Consider the following 17,276-nt stretch of genomic DNA (forward strand, 5'->3'; position numbering starts at 1 on the left):
AATTCTCCCAATTTGAAAAACAAATGTTAGTTGGCAGTATCCCTAGGAGAACTAAACAGAGCTCCAGACTTCTCTCTGAAATTCTTGAAAGGGAAAACTGAGCTCATTGCTGGACTACCAAAGAGACCCAATGTATATTAGGCAGGGACATTCTATGAGGAAGAAATGTTTGAGATCTAAGACTGGTCAGGTTATAGAGGTGAAAGGGGCTTTTTAAATTTTCATATTCTCTAAGGTTCTGAGCCTGGCAGCTAATTTTAGGATCAACTAAATGACCAGTGTCTTCAGTATGATGAAAGAGGATGATGTTAATAGAAATTTGACTACAGGAATCAGTAGGGCTAAGCCTTGGAAGCCATATCAATGATTGTTAGTCTTTCTATGAGAAATAGCAAGAAAAATACTGCAATATTTAAGTGACATGGATCTCAGTTATATTGCTTTATTTAAAAAAAATATTCTGACATCTATGTAGATAATGGTATAGGGTGGATTTGGGTGCTTGAACAGCAATTTGAGGGTGAAGATCCTTAACAAACTAAGGAGATAGTAGCATGAGAAACCGTGGAAATGTAACTGTAGTAGGGGAAAGTAGGACTGTTTATTTTTTAGGAATTAACAGGTTTAAAATTGATAATTTTTTGCCCTGACTATATCTATTCATATCAAATCAAAAAGGCATCTAAAAATCATCTCTATGAACAGATGAAAATTGCATCCTTTAATTTACACATAGTCCTGTTTGTCCTTCATCGCTACAAAGACACCCTCAAAGAGGGCGATTTTTGACCTTATGTTTCAACAGAACAGATCAGAGTAATATGAGAAGGTAGAGTGCCAGGAGGGAAAGGTCTTTCCAGAGGCACAACTTATTCCAAGGAGTCAAAATCATCAGACCAGCACCCCACCCTTCACTAAACATCCCTTCCCCTTTTTAAATCTTATTAGAGAGTCAATCTAGGACTCCAGTAAGAAGTGATTCTGCCATCCTGACAATTTAACACTCAGATGAACTCAGATGAATTTACAAATGGAGCTACCTCTGTTTGCAAATTAGTGTCTAAATATTATCAATTTTGTAAGCCTTTGGAACTTATCCTAATGGATACTATTTATACTATCTGTTACTAGATAAAATCCATTACTGAGATAAATTTTTTCCTATATTTTCAGGTACCTGAATGTCATCATTTGTGACATATATAGACAGTAGAAAAAAATGCATCAGTGTAGTCTCACATATAAAACAAGCCAAGTTCCTGAGGAGATTATTCTTGATATTTTGGTTTTCACTTCTGAAGAAGCTACTTCAGGTCCTATGAAAAAGAAAGTCCCCTCCAAAGAGTTTCTTCCTCTGTCTCTCCTACCCTACAAAATTCCGGCATCACGCTCCTTTGCTACTAGTTAGGATGAAACATTATATTGATTCAAGCCAGATTGTTTTAAGTATGAACTTTGGTGCATTTTGCGTGACTTAGTTTCATTTTAGGGATATGTGTGAGGTATTGTAAGCAAAATCCCTCAGACTAAAGTTCAGAGAAAATTATATTTTAAAAAACTCAAATATCTGATGTCGTACTTGAAAAGAGTATATTTTGTATTCTTAACTTCTACCTAGTGGTATTTTGTTTTTATTTTGCAAAATTGAAACTCTCTCTGATACCTAAGCCTTAGAACTTTTGGTGAAGACCCTCATCCATGCGTTTCTCGTTCCAGTCAGTGAATGGGAGCTGCTGGAAATGGAAACTGCACTCACGACCTGTGTGCGCTGTATTTCTGGTTTTGCTCTCAGACATGAAACTCATTAGCTTTTGTGTTTCAATGCACATGCATTGAACAGGGAAGCATGTAATTATCACAACCAAGAAAGTGGTTTTAATTTTAGTAAAAAAGTAATTAAATGAGAACAAGAAAAGTTTTTGAAATTGCTCTGTAATTTTGCAATGTATCTTTCTTTACATTATTTACTGGATACCAATAAATGACTGTTTTATTTTAACAGGCAATTTGCTGCTGGTAGTGTGTTTCCCTTCCAAAAGGTAAGAATCTTTTAAGAAATATTATATAAAATCATCATGGCCTCTGATTTATAACTTTGAAGAGCCTATTAATTTAAAAGCCCCATGGATGACAGCTGTGTTGTTCAAAGGGAAGGAGATTTAGAATTAATTATATTAAGCACAAGATTATTGTTCATGGTGCAGACATTATGTATAAAAAACAGACTGGCTCTTTTTGTAAGAATAATTAACCTGGTGATTTGAAGAGAGATACCTGTTGAAAAATGCAAAGAACACAGTTTAGTTTGGTCACATTTATTTCAGTTCTGGATGCGTTTTGACAGTGTTCTTGGAAAGACTAGCTGCTTGGGGTTATGGCTACAGCGTTTGATATTTTGGTTTCTTCATTATTTGTTTGGTTGGAACTAGAGAATCGCCTCCTTCATTTGAAAGTTAAAAAAGTGGCTGTCTCTTCAAGGCAATATTTACCACTAAAACTATTTTTACTTGAATTTAATAACAGTGTTGTCTATGAGCTAAATGATATCACTGACTCAGTTTAGTATTTAATTTTTCAAGAAGTCTATGAGATTGAAAAGTAACCTAGATGTTTGAGTTTTGTGTCTTTTATACTTTATTATTTAGCTGGAAATGGTTACATTGTGGGCTGATTTCTCAGTTTATGTCTCGAAGCATTTCAGTCAGACACTGATACATGAAGAGGTATTATTTACAAGGTACAGGGATAACACTGTGACTTTGTCTCTCTAAAAATCCATGGTGCATATCTTTAAAAGACACCCTTCATTAGCCTTTGTTGCAAACATCAATCTCTATTACTGTTCTTGGTACCATGTCTCAGTTGTTTATATTTGTTGGTGGACTGTCATTACTTCTTTATTTTTGTACTTTTGAATGCTGTCAATAGAGATATTCATTGTCTTTAGGGTTTTCAAACCCTGCAGTCGGTTGTAGTAACTGAGTAGCTTGTATGTGTAATTACGCTGTTAAGATCAGTCAATTTGTAAATGATAACACTTTCCTCTGCAAAATAGATATTTCTTTACATGGTCTGGATTTCATGCTCAGGTAATGTTATTAAGCCTGGTGGATAGTATGAAAACCAAAACCATCATACCCAGTTATTTCATGAACAAAGAAATGCACTGAAGCAACACCATTACTTTTAAAAAGCCCTGTGCTATTAAGGTGGAAGTTCATAAAACTTAAACAAGTGATCAAAAAAAAAAAAAAATCCTCAAAAGCAAACTTCACCAATTTTTCCCTGTCCTAGTATTAGCTATGGTAAAATCACAAAGAAAATTTATTTTTTTTTTAATTGAGCTAGGTAAACAACTTTAAAAACAAATGATAAACTGAAGTTAGCTTAAAATTGTAAAAATAGTAAATTTATTTAGGAGTAGCAGAGGCATTGGTAGTGTGGACAAGTAAACACTAGTAAGTTACAGCTGAGTTGAAGAGACCAAGGAAAGTTAGCTTCCAGGAGGCCTTAGGAGGAAATAGGGAGAACTGTCTTGAGCCAAAGTTTATTGGAGCAGAAAAAAAAGTAGGTTGTAGCATCTCATTGGCTGGGTTTTTGTTGGTGAGGAGAAAATCTTCCTTCCCTTTCCTCCTGCTGGGTTATGTAAATCGAGCTTTGTCCTTGGAAGAAATCCAACAGACCTTGGAAAATGCAAGGCATATTCTGTTTAGAACCTCCAAAAAGCAGCAAGTGATGGTATGGAGAACCCCCACTTCAGGCCTTTCCACTCTTAAATGAGGTTTCCCATATTAATTTTCACAATGTAATATAGGTTATCATAGTCAGTGTTCAGAGTACATTGCACAAAGATATCAAAAGCCCTGCTCATTTTTTTTTTTTTTCCTCTCTCCATACAAATGCTATGTGAAAAGAACACAGACTTTGTGGTCAATTAAAATTAACTTATAAACCAAAGTCCATCTCCTACCAGCCAGCTGTGTACCCTCAGACAAGTTACTCCATGTCACTGAGATCTTTTTATAATTTTTCAGGCTGAGTAAATATTTCTAATACTGCTAGACTGCTGTAAAGATGCTGAAAGCGGGCTGTTCAGCCACAGGTGTAACTTGGAAACCACGTTGGGTACCAAAATGTTAACAGAGCAGCCCCGATATAAAACGGGTTCCTGGCTGTGGGTCCTCACCCGCACGCTTAAAAGGGACTTATGAATACTCCACTGCAGGCACACACAAAAGGTTCATAAAAGGTTTATTTACAAGGGAAAGGAAAATGAGGAAATGTACAACTCAGGGAGAAAATATGGAAATAAAGTCTTTAATGTGTCCTACCCAATCCGCAGACCTGGAGACCCAATGGCATTCTGAGAGCTGGCCGTGCTGTGCTGTGAGCTGGCAGAGAGCCAAAAGGGAAGCCATCCCCCCCAAAGCCCACATGTCTGGTTTTATACCAAACCTGGCTGCTTAACCTCACCCTCAGGTTCCAGAAACCTTCCCTTTGGTGGTGATGGGATTTGTCTTTCCCAATATCCTGATGGCTTTGGCCTGGGGTGGGGGTGGAGTCCACAAAGCCTGTATGGAATTAGCTTTAGGACAGCCTTTTCCCCCTAACAATTTGTCAGATTCCTTACTTTCCTCTAAGAATTAAAGTCTCTTTATGTATACACAACCACAGATACCTTGTTGTTTTTATTTGATTAAACTATAACTTTATGGTATACTTTTCCCTTTTTATTTCTGTTGTGTATGTAAACTTAGCCTTGGGTGCACTGACCTGATGGGAAATTGATGTTTTGAAAATGAAGGCATAGTAATTTGCTAAACTCTTTGTAAGGATGTTATATGCTGTGGGTGAAGTCCCAGTACATACTCAGAGGATTGCCCTACAGGCAATTTTGAAGCAAAAACGACTTTCATTTTAGTAATTCTTTTCTTTACATATCTTAAATACTGCTTTCCTTTCCCTCAGTGTCCCTTCTTAGAATATTTGCTGTTCTAAGATAGCTGCTTCACTCTATACTGGAGATGAAGGACCCTGTTCTTGCTGCTTTTATTCTTTTATCTAGGAAAACATCTTCACTGCAATCCTTTCTCTAAAACACTGCTGGGTAATTGGATAGTTAAATAGCTGAAAATGGTTCAATAGCCTTCCTAGGTATATTTACATTTTAATGAGCTTCTATAATGGCTTAACCTAAATGTGAGGGAATATGATGATTTCTGTGGCATGGGGAATAATTTGAGGCCAAAAGTCTATCCCAGGCAGCCCTATCAACTATAAAATGTAGGGCTGTTGCCTCTCTGTATTCACTGTAAAACTTGTACCTGTGTCCTGGGCTTCATATTCTTATTCTCTCCCTGCCCCCCTCCCCAACCCATTGCAGATAAAAAACTTCAAACAGTCTTCGTTTTATATCCAGGTCTCTTATGAAAAATTTAAACTCATTTTCTCCTTTTTATTTTAAATGTCCTCTGCTTTTCTCCAACCCCCTACATATTGGATTCATTTCTTTTGAAAACTTTAATAGTAACTTACTTTTTAATCTTGTTTTACTTGTCACAAATGTTCATGCACCTTTGCCGAACAATTATGTCAAGATTGGACGGTATACTTAATACTTCTTGTGTTTCTGATCAGGAAATTGAGGGAGTGGTGGCTTGGCTAAAGTATACAGAATAAAGAAGGGTTAGTTCTAGGGCTTGAAACAACAAGTTCAGTGCAGTGATGCCCACATTACTCTATCACAGGAGAGCAATGCAAATACTATTTTCCTTCTATGGATTTATTCATACATAAGTAAGTAGAAAGAAGAAAACCAAGCAAAATGCACGCACATGGTACAGTGACTCAGCTTTTCAATAAGTCAGACTCTCTCCAGGCTACTTGCCAGGATAAACTCCGTGTTGACAAGGAGTTTGATTAGAAAATATATGTATTTATAGCAAAAAGCCAAAAATGAAAAGAGTTTACAGATGATAAATGAGATATTCATTTTAAAAAGAAATCTCTGCTTGAATAATGGAATGTATATATGATATTGCTAAGGTTCTTGAGCACACAGAAGACCCTGCATGCTACATTCTGCTGGTCACAGCTAATTCTGGTAAGAAAAAAAAGACAGTGGCTTCTCCTGAGAAAATGTTAATTTATCTTTCAATGTCATTCCAAGTTCTTTAATGATAAAGAATTTTAAATCTTTGATATTTATTGATTTTATCTCGGTGTTTGGTTTATTTTCAGTTATGATTGAAGGCTGTCTACTGGGTTCTATTCCTTCCAGAAATACCTTCTATCATCTCTGTCCTTTCATCTCATAACTATAAAATTCCAGTGGTCTGCCTCCCAGAATCAAAGATTAGCAACATTCCATGTCATGAAGAAGTTCTCCCCAGTGTGTCTAATGGATGTTTTGCATTTGCTTTCTTGATTATTTCTTACAGTAATTCTACACTAAATTTGATAAATTCACATTTAAGTTTAACTGCTCAGGAAGGAAAGGTCATTCATAAGGGACATTTTAAATTGTCCACGAAGTGAGTTTATCTAGGATTATATGATTAGAAGTTAGGTAGATGTGGCTTTCATTAGGAGGATTACAGCTATAAAGTGAACTTTGGTGAATGTACTTCATTTTTTTCATCATTCAGTATTCCCCCAGAAGACTGAAAAATCCAGACAACTCTTCTGGGTTCTAGAAACAACCCTTTCCCAGGCATTCATTTCTTTATATCTAGAATGCCCGCTCTCGCACACATTCTTTAAAACCTACATCAGATGATATTTGTTGCCTTACCTTATGCAAAGATACTTCTCCCTTTTATTTTTCGATCATTACTCCCAATTATTTTCAGCGACCATGAAGGTGTCTCTTGAGCCCTGGTGCTTTCATTCTGAATCGAGTCCTACATTTCTTTTTACCTTTTAACTTTTGACATATTTTCATTGGTAATTTGGTCATTAGCATATTTATGAGATCTAAAGTTTCAAGTAAAGATCACTGTTTCAAGTAAATATTGAAAGCAAAAAAGAGATAAAGTTTTTAGTGAGTTTCATTCTATATAAAATAAAACTCCACATTCATCCCTTTTTCCTACATATTGTCATTCACTTTTATGCATTTACCTTGAAGTAAATTAAGTTTGTCTTACTCAATTTCAGAAAGGAATTCAGGGCTGTGCAGGCCGCCTTACTCTCTGAGAATTCCCAAGGATTAATTTTCTTCATTTAAACAAATACAGCCAGTGTGAAACCTTCATGTTGAAATTAAGTATAGATATGAGAACTTAAATTATAAAATAAAATGAGCATGGGTAAGCTTCTCTTTTCATGATGAAATGTTCGTTGTAGAAACCGTAGCAAATGCAGCTCATAGATTGTGGTGAATTTAAAGAAAAAAAACAAAAAAACCAGCCATCAACCAACTCTTGAGATAATTACCACTGCATTTCAATCTATTCTACCACATTTCTTAATGCATGCATTTACATATAAAAATGAGCTTTTCCCATGGAGGTTATGTCCATCCCCTTGGTTAGATATATGCTTCACCAGCCTGCTCTCTCTTCCCAGGGACACCCAGGTCCCCAAGTCCTCTCGCTTCTTTTAGTTCAATGAGGGAGAAGGCTTGGAGCAGCACAGGAGACCATGAGACCAACTATCAATTGTCCTGGCTCCCTCTCCCCTACACTGCTTTAAACAACTTGAACCACAGCTCTCAGTTCCTGCCAAAGCACCTTTCCATGGAATTCTGGAATTCTTACAGGTTCTAGAAACAGCCCCTTCCCAGGTCTCTGCTGTACGGAGATAGTAAGTGTCTTCCTGTGGAGTCCCTTAAGTTTTTTCAACATCCACCTGCGTCTTTGCAAACAATCCCTTCCCTATTCCATTTGAGAACTGTCCTGATGTGAGGGTGCCATCTGTTTCTAGCCATGTAAAAGGGTGATCCCCAGGAAAAGGGGAGATTTTAGGTTTTCCGTCCCACCCAAGTGAGGGTGGCGCTGAAGAGGGAGGAGAAGAAGCTGGAGAGGAGACTGGGGAAGGAGGGAGCAGGATGGAGAGCCAGAAGGAGACCTGGAGGAGGCACATGGAGCCGAGAAACATGTGAAGAAATTGCGCTTGCCTTTTGGTCCTGGACTGGGTGACACAGATGTGGGTGAGAGACCCATGGGGAGGTTAACAATGGCAGCTTTCATCTTGATTTTGATTTTGCTCTTTTCCTTCCAGACTTGTTTGGCTGTTTCTGACCCTTTTCTATGGGTCCCCACTGGAAGGTGGTTTTGACTTGGGTCAAGCTTTCAGGCCTTGCTTTTGGGGCCAACCCTGTTTGAACATTTACCCACATAGGGATCGGTAACTCTGGGTGCTTAATTTGGAAACTATTCTTCCCCTTTCCTGTATTGCACACTAATCACATTAAAGTTCCTTCCCATGAAAAGTCATACACCTGGAGTATGTCTTGTCTTGAAGTGGTGGATTGTAGACCCTATTTGGAGCAGGCAGGTTTGAGGGTTCTGGGGTGCCCCTCTCCCTGCCCTGTAACAGCCAGAACATACACTCCCACTATGCTTTATAAATGGTTGTATTGTCTGCATTTGATTTTGCACTGTAGCATCCCTTCATCCTCCTTTTGTGTTGTCAGTATTAATTCACCACTTCCTAGTGGTTCATGCTACACACGTGACCACAACTGCTTCCTTTGTTTTCCAGTTTTCATCAAAATTGGTCCAGCCTCTCTGAGCACCTCTGCATTTGTCTGCACCCCCTCGGGCTGCATTTCCAGAACTGAATGGGTAAATGTACTTCCCCAGTGGCATTTTATTATTAGATTTCTCATCAGAGAAGTTCTCTCTCTTCTTCATTCTTGGGCTCATATTCATATAACCTCAAGCAGGCTAGCAGTCTTTTTTTTTTTAAGTCCTACTGCTTGAAAATGTGAGACACTGGCTCTCTGTTTCCTGTGATTTCCTCAGGATACTTTCTAAGTTTCATTTCCTCACAAGGTCATCAACCCACTTTTCTTAATTAGCAATAGGACATTTTGTTGAGATGTCTAAATGGTGCCTGTAGGCCTAGAAACCACACCAGGTGGAGCCTAGAAGCACCTGAGACCAGGAGACTATTTAATGCAGTGAAGGGCAGTCTACTGGAAACTCCTCAATTTGCATGTGTGCCTTCCTTCACCTCTAACCCCAGTTCTTCCCTGTTCAGGATGCAAAGGCTGGGTCTTCTTTCTGACTTTTTACCCCTCTTTTGCCCTATGGAGTTAGCACCTCAGGCTAACTTCTCAGTGTGTGACCTCAGAACTTGCTATCCATTTGACTATTTTCACCCTCAGGCTTGTTTCTTATGTGTCTCTCTTTGTTCTTTGTGTCTCCATATTGATCTAATGCTTAGCAGAGCCAGGCCCCTTTTAGCCTCCTTCTAGGAGATCAGACAGGAAATAGATTTCATCACACTAGGTTGGCTGAAATAGAGACTTTCCTAAAGGAGTTAACAGAGTTGCAGAGAGGATCCAACATACCCAAGAGTAATTGGAGATAAAGCTGTAAAGCCTATTCAGGTTTTGCAGAATTAATTAATAAGTGGTGCCCTTTGGCAACTCCATGATCCTTCAGGAGCTGGATGATTCTGTCTTATGTTCCAGAAATAATATAAGGCTGACCACTGGCCATGGTGTCTGTTACTTTGGTCATGTAAGTGTCCATCCCCAACTTCTGCTCTCAAAGTACTGAACCAGTAGAAATATAAGTAAAACAAAAATTCATACATTTGTCTTTATGATCAACAGAATTATGAATTTGACATGCCACAAATGTTCAATTTGTGACTATAATAATGACCTAGGTGATACAAAGGAAAAAAAATGTCACCAGAGTTATCAGCATTTGCCTACTGCTTGGCTAAAAGCCCAGAAAGAATAGACTTACAAAATGAAAATCTGGAGTGTTGTATAAATACTTTTCTCACTGAGGGAAAATGTGTGTTTGGAGGTAGCAATTCTTATGAGGAAAATGTGAAATTTTTATATACATCATTTTCTTGGAAATATGCTCCCATCTGATGTACCTGTGATTAACCAAAGGAAAAGTAATCATTCTTCCTGAAAAACAATTAAAATACCTTTCCTCCTTGTGGCATTCAAAGATTTTGTGTTTTCCTATAAACTTATTTTTTTTTTCTAGAAACTGGCTATACTTAGAGCTGCTTTCAGGCCTCCATGAGTGTTCTATGTAACTTTTATGAGTAAGTATTTACCTATGGAGTTTCGTTCAAGCACCATCTTTTATAAAGTTGCTATATTGATGTTAATGACATCCTAATTAACCACCTTATAATATCATGAGCCATGCAATTTCAAATTGTACTACTATAATTGAAAAGAAATTACAGGTGGAGAGCAGGGGGGGTGGGAAAGAAATCACTTAAGTAAGTGCTAATGTAAAATTAAAGCCATTTGAATCTCAGAGAGCTCTAGTAACCAAAGCTTTGCTCATTAGAACATAGAAAATTCTAAGATACTGTTCCACAACAAATAATAGTGAAGCCATGTGGAATTGATTTTATAAGAAAATCTCCATTCTAAAACTCAGCAGTACAGTAACAGGTGATAATTGAGTCTCCTATTTACACCTCACTTTCTACCCTACTACACTGGTAGCCAGATTGCAAGGGTTTGGTTTGGTTTGCTCTTTTTCTGTTCTTTGGTGTTATTTCTTTATGTTCTTTATATTTTGTGTTATTTATTTATATATTTTGGGATTTTTACTCCTATGAGTGCTAAATTTCTGCTAATCCATAGATAATATTATTAAAATCAAAATAATTTTAGTCAAAATTAGTTATCTGTGAGAAAATTTTTCTTGATACATGTGGCATGCTCATTACTAAATTTTGAGAAATGCTAGATATTGGTTATTATCCTACCATTCAGGATTTGACTCATCCAGGATTGAGTCCTATCTTTTCCCTAAACTAGTTCTTCCACATGTTCAGTTAGCTGTTAGGAGGTGTGGAGGTTAAAGTATAGCTTATTTCCTGAAAATAGCCCAGGATTTTTGCTGAAAATGAGGATACTGGTTATGGTCTCTAAATAAAACATACATCTTGGCGACAGTGTCTAGAAATCAAGAAGTTGTTTCACAGAGAGCAAAGGAAACTTGAGGAGCAAGTTTGCCTTTCACTGTGAGCAGTGAAGGAATTTGGAAGATGATTAAATTCCCGAGCAACTTGAGACCAGAGCTTAGCAAGGTGTGAAGAGTTCTTACATTCTGTGCTGAAAGATCTTCTCGAGATTTTTTAGTATCTTCTTGATCTCAGGCTGCAATAGAGGGTTAGATGTAAGATTTAAATGTTTTGTAAAAAATATTCCTTATAAATAACATTAATTAAAGTCACGCCTGATTCTCATCTTGTCCATTTAGATCTCAACTCTGCCATTCATTTTAACCATTTTGTCTATGGTCTTCTAATAGAATTACACCATCTTTCTTTCCACTGCTAAAAAAAAAAAAAAGTCTCCAAATATTTTTCATAATTAATTAAGTTTAGATTGTGATCACATTGGTTTTTAGCACTGTTTTAGAGGTCTCAGTCCAACCAGTTTAAATGTACATCATGCCTACCACCAAGGTGATTCCAAATGCTGGTCTAGGTTTGCCTCAGTCAATAAAAGGAAACAGAGTTTGAGGTGAAGGAAAGCAGTTTAATTTGTTGACAAATTGAGGAGGGCAGCTGACTCCTGTGTGAAAGGGCACCATCCTGCTCTTGGGCAGAGGGCAGGGGTTTTTATCTAGAGTTACAGTGGGGTTGGATGGGGGGAGCAGGCAAGGGTCAGCATGTCCATGCTTGCAACACAAGCGTCTGGAGGTCTTGGTTGATGCCAGCTTGGTGTTGCTCTCACCTAGCGGTCAGCAATTCAGATTTTATCTTCCTGCTGATGTTCTTTTCCTTCAGAATGTAAGAAAACCAAATTTGTTAAGGATAGAAGAAATGAGACAGAAAAAGAGACAAATCCTTCATTGCTGTTACAAAAGCATGGATGACCTTTGACCACAGCCCCTTGGGCTCCTTCTCCTGTTTGCACCTCACTTTCCACTCTACTACGCTGGTATCCTCAACCCTGCAGTCAGATTGCAAGGGTTTGCTTTGTTCTTTTTCTGTTCTTTGGTGTTATTTCTTTATGTTCTTTATATTTTGTGTTATTTCTTTATTTGTCTTTCTGCTGGTGACTTATTTCACTTGAATATTTCTAGTATTTTCTTGGTCTCAGGCTGCACTAGGGGGGCCTTATCCCCTCCAGTCTACACATGCTTGACAATGTTCCATTATTTTCAAGTCCAGATGTCTTTGCTTGACATTTAATGTTCCTTCTTCTCAGGCTGTCTTTCCAAACTTTCTTTTAAGATTTATTTATTTAAGCATATAAGAACTGGGGTACAGGCCAGAGATGCAGGGGGTGAGAGGATTCACCAGAGACAAAGTGGGGAGCAGGACAGGCAGACTGACAAAATACACTGCTGAGGGGAGCAGCAGGTGAGACAGGAGAGGTCTGCTGTGCCATGTAGGTAGCTCCCTGGCTGGGGATCGAACTCATGCTGCAGTGGCTGTGGACAGCTTCACAATACTGTGCTTAACTTCTTACACCACCAGGGAGGACCCAGTCTTTCCAAACTTTTATCCCCAACTCTGTAGCAGGACCTTCTGCTCCAGAAAAGAGTTCTCATTTTCATCTGCCCTCTATGATTCTTCCTGCTCTCTATTAGAGGGAAACTTCTAGCTAGGTTTCCATCTCTGAACCCACATTTCAGATATTGGACAGATCAATCATTTTTCATTATTTATAATATTGCTATTTGGAAATCATGCTTCCTTTGAGCCTCCAACTAGATATTAAGTTTCTCGGAGGTGGAGTTTCACATCATGTAATGACTAGAATGGATTTAGCCCTATCATTTTACTCAATAACTTTTTGTTGAGCTTATGTCTTAATTTTGATTTTATATTAATTATATTAAAACTCTGAGTTATTAAATTGTCACATTATTTATATGTCCCATAATAATATTCAGGAATAAAACCACTGATTCCATGGAAAACAAGATTAAAAAAACAACCACACTATTTTTTTTCTTTTTTTTGCCAGACATAAGTAAACTCCTCCTGTGTCCAAATTAACTGCTTGATAATAGAATATATGTGTCTCTTACATTTAAGCAATTGATTTGAGAATCCGAGAACTACTGTGTTCCTATCTAATTTACCCAATTCTCAGTGTAAGATGCACCGACATGGAAAATATATTTTCACAACTGAAGATACTTGACTGCATACATATTATCATTAATGCAACTATCTTTTTGAGTGCTATTTATCTTTTTGCAATACAGAGGACTTTATTATTTAAAGGTATAAATCAAGACACCTTCATATCAGACCAAACACGTATCAAAATTTTGACATAATATATTGTTCCCTTTGTCCGACGGGAAAACTTGCACAGCTCCCTGAAATTTATTCTGGTCTCACCCTTGTGTATTATTTGAGAATGCAGGAAATGTCAGACAGATTCAGATCTATGGTCCAGTTGGTGCTGAAAATTGTCTTTGATGGTAGTGCAAAAGACAATTTTATAGGAGAGTTCAGTTGCTCATGATGATGTCAGTCTTCAAATCTGGAAAAATACATTCCTCCACGAAAGCCATTGTGATCTCAGCTACAGAGTTACACTAATGCACCCGGTGTGGAAGCAGAGCAAGGCAGCTCGTGAAATACCATGTACATTCTCAATATGCTTATTTCTATGAATCTGCTGACCCAGCCCCTCTCTTGATATAAACCCCCATGGAAGCAGGGGACAGCATAGGAGGTGATAGCCTACCTGAGTAGGAATGATTTTGTTTTGAAATTGGGCCTGACTGAAAAGTTTATATTCAATTACTTCAGAAACTTTAAGAGAATGACATTTTGAAATAATTTCTCAAATAAAAATTCCAAAAAATATTTTAGGGATTATTTATATAATGGCATTTCAAACAGATTATTTACATAGATGTACATATGCTTTCAAAGGGATGTTGACCTTTATAATTAGTTTTAGCCCTACAAAATCTGGAGCATCATCAGCATTCTTATAATTTGACTAAGTAATGAACATGTATTTATTTGTTTTGACATGTTGAGGACTCTGGATTCACTTAGGCAACAAAATGCACATTCTTAATTTCTCTTCCTTTTTTAGGAAGTTCTAAAGATAAAAGTGCTGCTTCATTAGGGTCTAACCTTTATAATGCCACCTCTAAACATCATGTTAGTAAAATATGATGGAAGTGCCTTTAGGGTAGAAACAATGAATATTTATTTCGAAACTGGCTTTTGGCCAGTTTTTCTGTACCCTAAAGGCATAAATATTATAAACCAGAGCATTCCAGTTCCCAAGCACTTAATGATTTTTTTTTTCGCTGTACAGTTCTGAACGCACATGTGTCTCTACAACACTTTGGAGAACTCATTTGTCAATGGCTCACTTGTGGTAGGGAGCTAGGCGAAGCATTTCTATCCAATCATGAAATGTTAAACAGTCATAAATTCTAGTTAACTGTCTGAAGTTAAATAGCTAAAATGTATGTGCTAATTACCTTTGTGCCATAAATTTTGGCCAGGTAACACTTTTAAAAATTAGGGTAGGAGGAGTTGACATGAAAACGTGTGTCCCTGAAGGCAGTCTTTGAGACAGTGTTGGGAGCTGGCAAGCAGGTCTTTTTTTCTTTTCTTTTTTTTTTTTTTTTAAAGAACATTCTCTCTGTTGTCATTATGGTTTCCTGCGGAGAATGTGTTTGCCACACCTCTCAGCAGAATCACTATAATTGAATGAACAGGTAAGTTGAATTATGGATGTGGGAGCCTCATCTTGCTAAAGGAAACCAATGGCATTATTTCCAAACCCCTAACATCGCCTTGCACAAAATGCTAAGGCTGCTTCCATGCAATAGAATTCTCATATTACCCATTTTTCATGACTCTCTACTGTTCTGGGAGGTCTGCAGCATTCCCATCTCTAAATCACTTGTAAGTAATAAGGGGTAGCTTGAGAAATATTAAATTTTCATCACTTTCACTTTTCTGCTACTACTTTTAACATTTAATTTGTATTTGTGTTTAATACGCATTCCTCTTTATGCCCTAAGTGTTTTTATTAAAACATTATATGCTCGTAAAACACAGGGACTGGTTCCTTGTTTTTATTAATTTAATTTTTAATAAGAGTGAGCAAGTGGGAACTTCATGAATCATTGTGATTGTTATTGAACTTGTCGGCATTAGTTAAATGTACTCTTTCTTATTTTCAACTTGGAAGCATATTAAAAGTTCCTTTCATGACACTTCATTCGGTTTACTTGGTATTATAGTTATTTGGAAATAGTTACTTTGTTAGCCTTTCCAGCATTCTAGCCCTCTTGCATTGAAGGTCTGTACCAACTAGCTTGCTTGTTCTTGTCAAATGCTCTAAACATAGGTTAAGTGAATACATGATTACTGCCAATAGAGTTCATGACCAACATAAACTATGGGCTTACACATTCTCTAATAATTTCTTAAATGAAGCACTATGGATAAACGTTTTGAGAAAAGTTGAATGTGTGGCTATGAGTGAAGTGTATGCAGCAGGTACATATATTGTTGAAGACATTGCTGGTTTAGAGTGTGTAAAGTACAAATAAGGTAATGCAGAGTAGGAAAAATCTTTGTAGGACTCCAGGAGGCATTTGATTAAAGCAAAGTTCTACACAAGAAAGGGAGTCGCCTACGTAAGACCAGCACTCGTCTGGGAGGAAGTCAGATTGAAGAGTGTGAAGCAAACCATCAATAAGTGTAGATTAACTGGCTGCGGTGTGCTGTGCATGTGCCGGGGGGGTTGGGGAGAGAGAAAAATAGTTAAGATTAGAAAGTATGGTAATAACCCTTTAGGAATGGAAAATCCACAGAGAAGGGCAAGACAGAAGGAAACCCAAAGACATAGCCATAAAAGCACAAAGCTACAAAGTTACTGCTGAGAAATTTGGATAATAGGAATCCCAGGAAGCCGAAGACTCGTGAGCAATATATTATACGAGATAATGGATATGAAAACGCTGTGTAAACTGCCAGATGATGTTCAAATGAGATCTAACCATTATGGGGCCCACTAGAAAAAGCTGGCAATTTTCTGGCTTGCTCTTTTGAATTGATGTATAAGTTCGACCTAGGAGATAAGGTTATAGATCTAAACATGTTAGATAATAGATAATAAACATGTTAGATAATGATTTGGGATAACAAAGGGTGCAAAAATTAAGGATGGTTAATAAGAATTTATATTTTCTGCTTATTAAGTCTTCACACAGGGTTCCTAATATGTACATTGGTTAGTAATCGGGAGCTCATATTGCACTCAAGATCTGATGGTTTAATCTCGGTGAACCTATCACAGTTCTTACGCTTGGTAGATTTCTCAGCTTGCCCATGGGCTGGTGAACAGAGCTGATATAAATCACGGGCTATGCATATGCTAGCAGCGCTCACCAAGCTTTCCGGGACAATTAGTAAAAATATTTAAAAACTGCATGCCCAACATATATGTATATATTTATAAACCCCTTGCATGTATTTTATACTAATATATTCTGTGCCTTGTAAAATATTCATAAACATAGAAAGTCAAAAATGATGATGCTAAAAAAAGAGTTCTACTTTTCTTACTATACTCCAAGGATCATGTCACACACCCAAAATTCTGCTTACACCTCACTGTGATGATCAGTGGTGTACATTGTACCATGCGCATTGCCATCATTTGTAGTGATAAAGGCATTGCCAGAGAACCCTCATATTCATTACCTATCGGGTAAAACCAACAATTTAGTTTTTTCAGCTTTATTGAAATATGGCTAACATATAACATTCTAAAAGAGTGTACATTGTGGTGATTTGATAGATATATACATTCAGAAAGGATTTCCCTCTTCTCTTGAATTAACACATCCATCACCTCATCTTACCCTCGCCTTACATACTTACTTTTTTTTTTGTTTTTTTTTTTTTTTTTTTTTTTTGGCCAGAACATTAAGTTCTACTCTCTTAGCAAATTTTATTTATGCAGTTCAGTGTGATCAGCTCTAGTTCCCAGGTTATACATTAGGTCCTCGACCTTATTCATCTGACAGCTGAAAGTTTTTGCCTCTTTACCCAGTTCTTCCTATTTCCTTGACCCTCCTGGTAACTACTTATCTACTCTGTTTCTC

The 17,276-nt window shown here is 37.3% G+C and overlaps 1 protein-coding gene across 1 annotated transcript in view; it reads left to right on the forward strand.

The window, feature by feature from the left end:
• Nucleotides 1–17,276, forward strand: part of TENM3 (teneurin transmembrane protein 3) — a 2,290,771-nt gene that overhangs the window by 345,104 nt on the left and 1,928,391 nt on the right. The window contains exon 4 of the mRNA XM_054701057.1: nucleotides 2,003–2,039. The gene's annotated coding sequence lies outside the window, so the exon portion shown is untranslated. The remainder of the gene's footprint in view (nucleotides 1–2,002; nucleotides 2,040–17,276) is intronic.

Source organism: Talpa occidentalis, unplaced genomic scaffold (assembly GCF_014898055.3).
Source record: "Talpa occidentalis isolate TD23 unplaced genomic scaffold, MPIMG_talOcc4v2.1 talOcc4.4, whole genome shotgun sequence".
Taxonomy (NCBI): domain Eukaryota; kingdom Metazoa; phylum Chordata; class Mammalia; order Eulipotyphla; family Talpidae; genus Talpa; species Talpa occidentalis.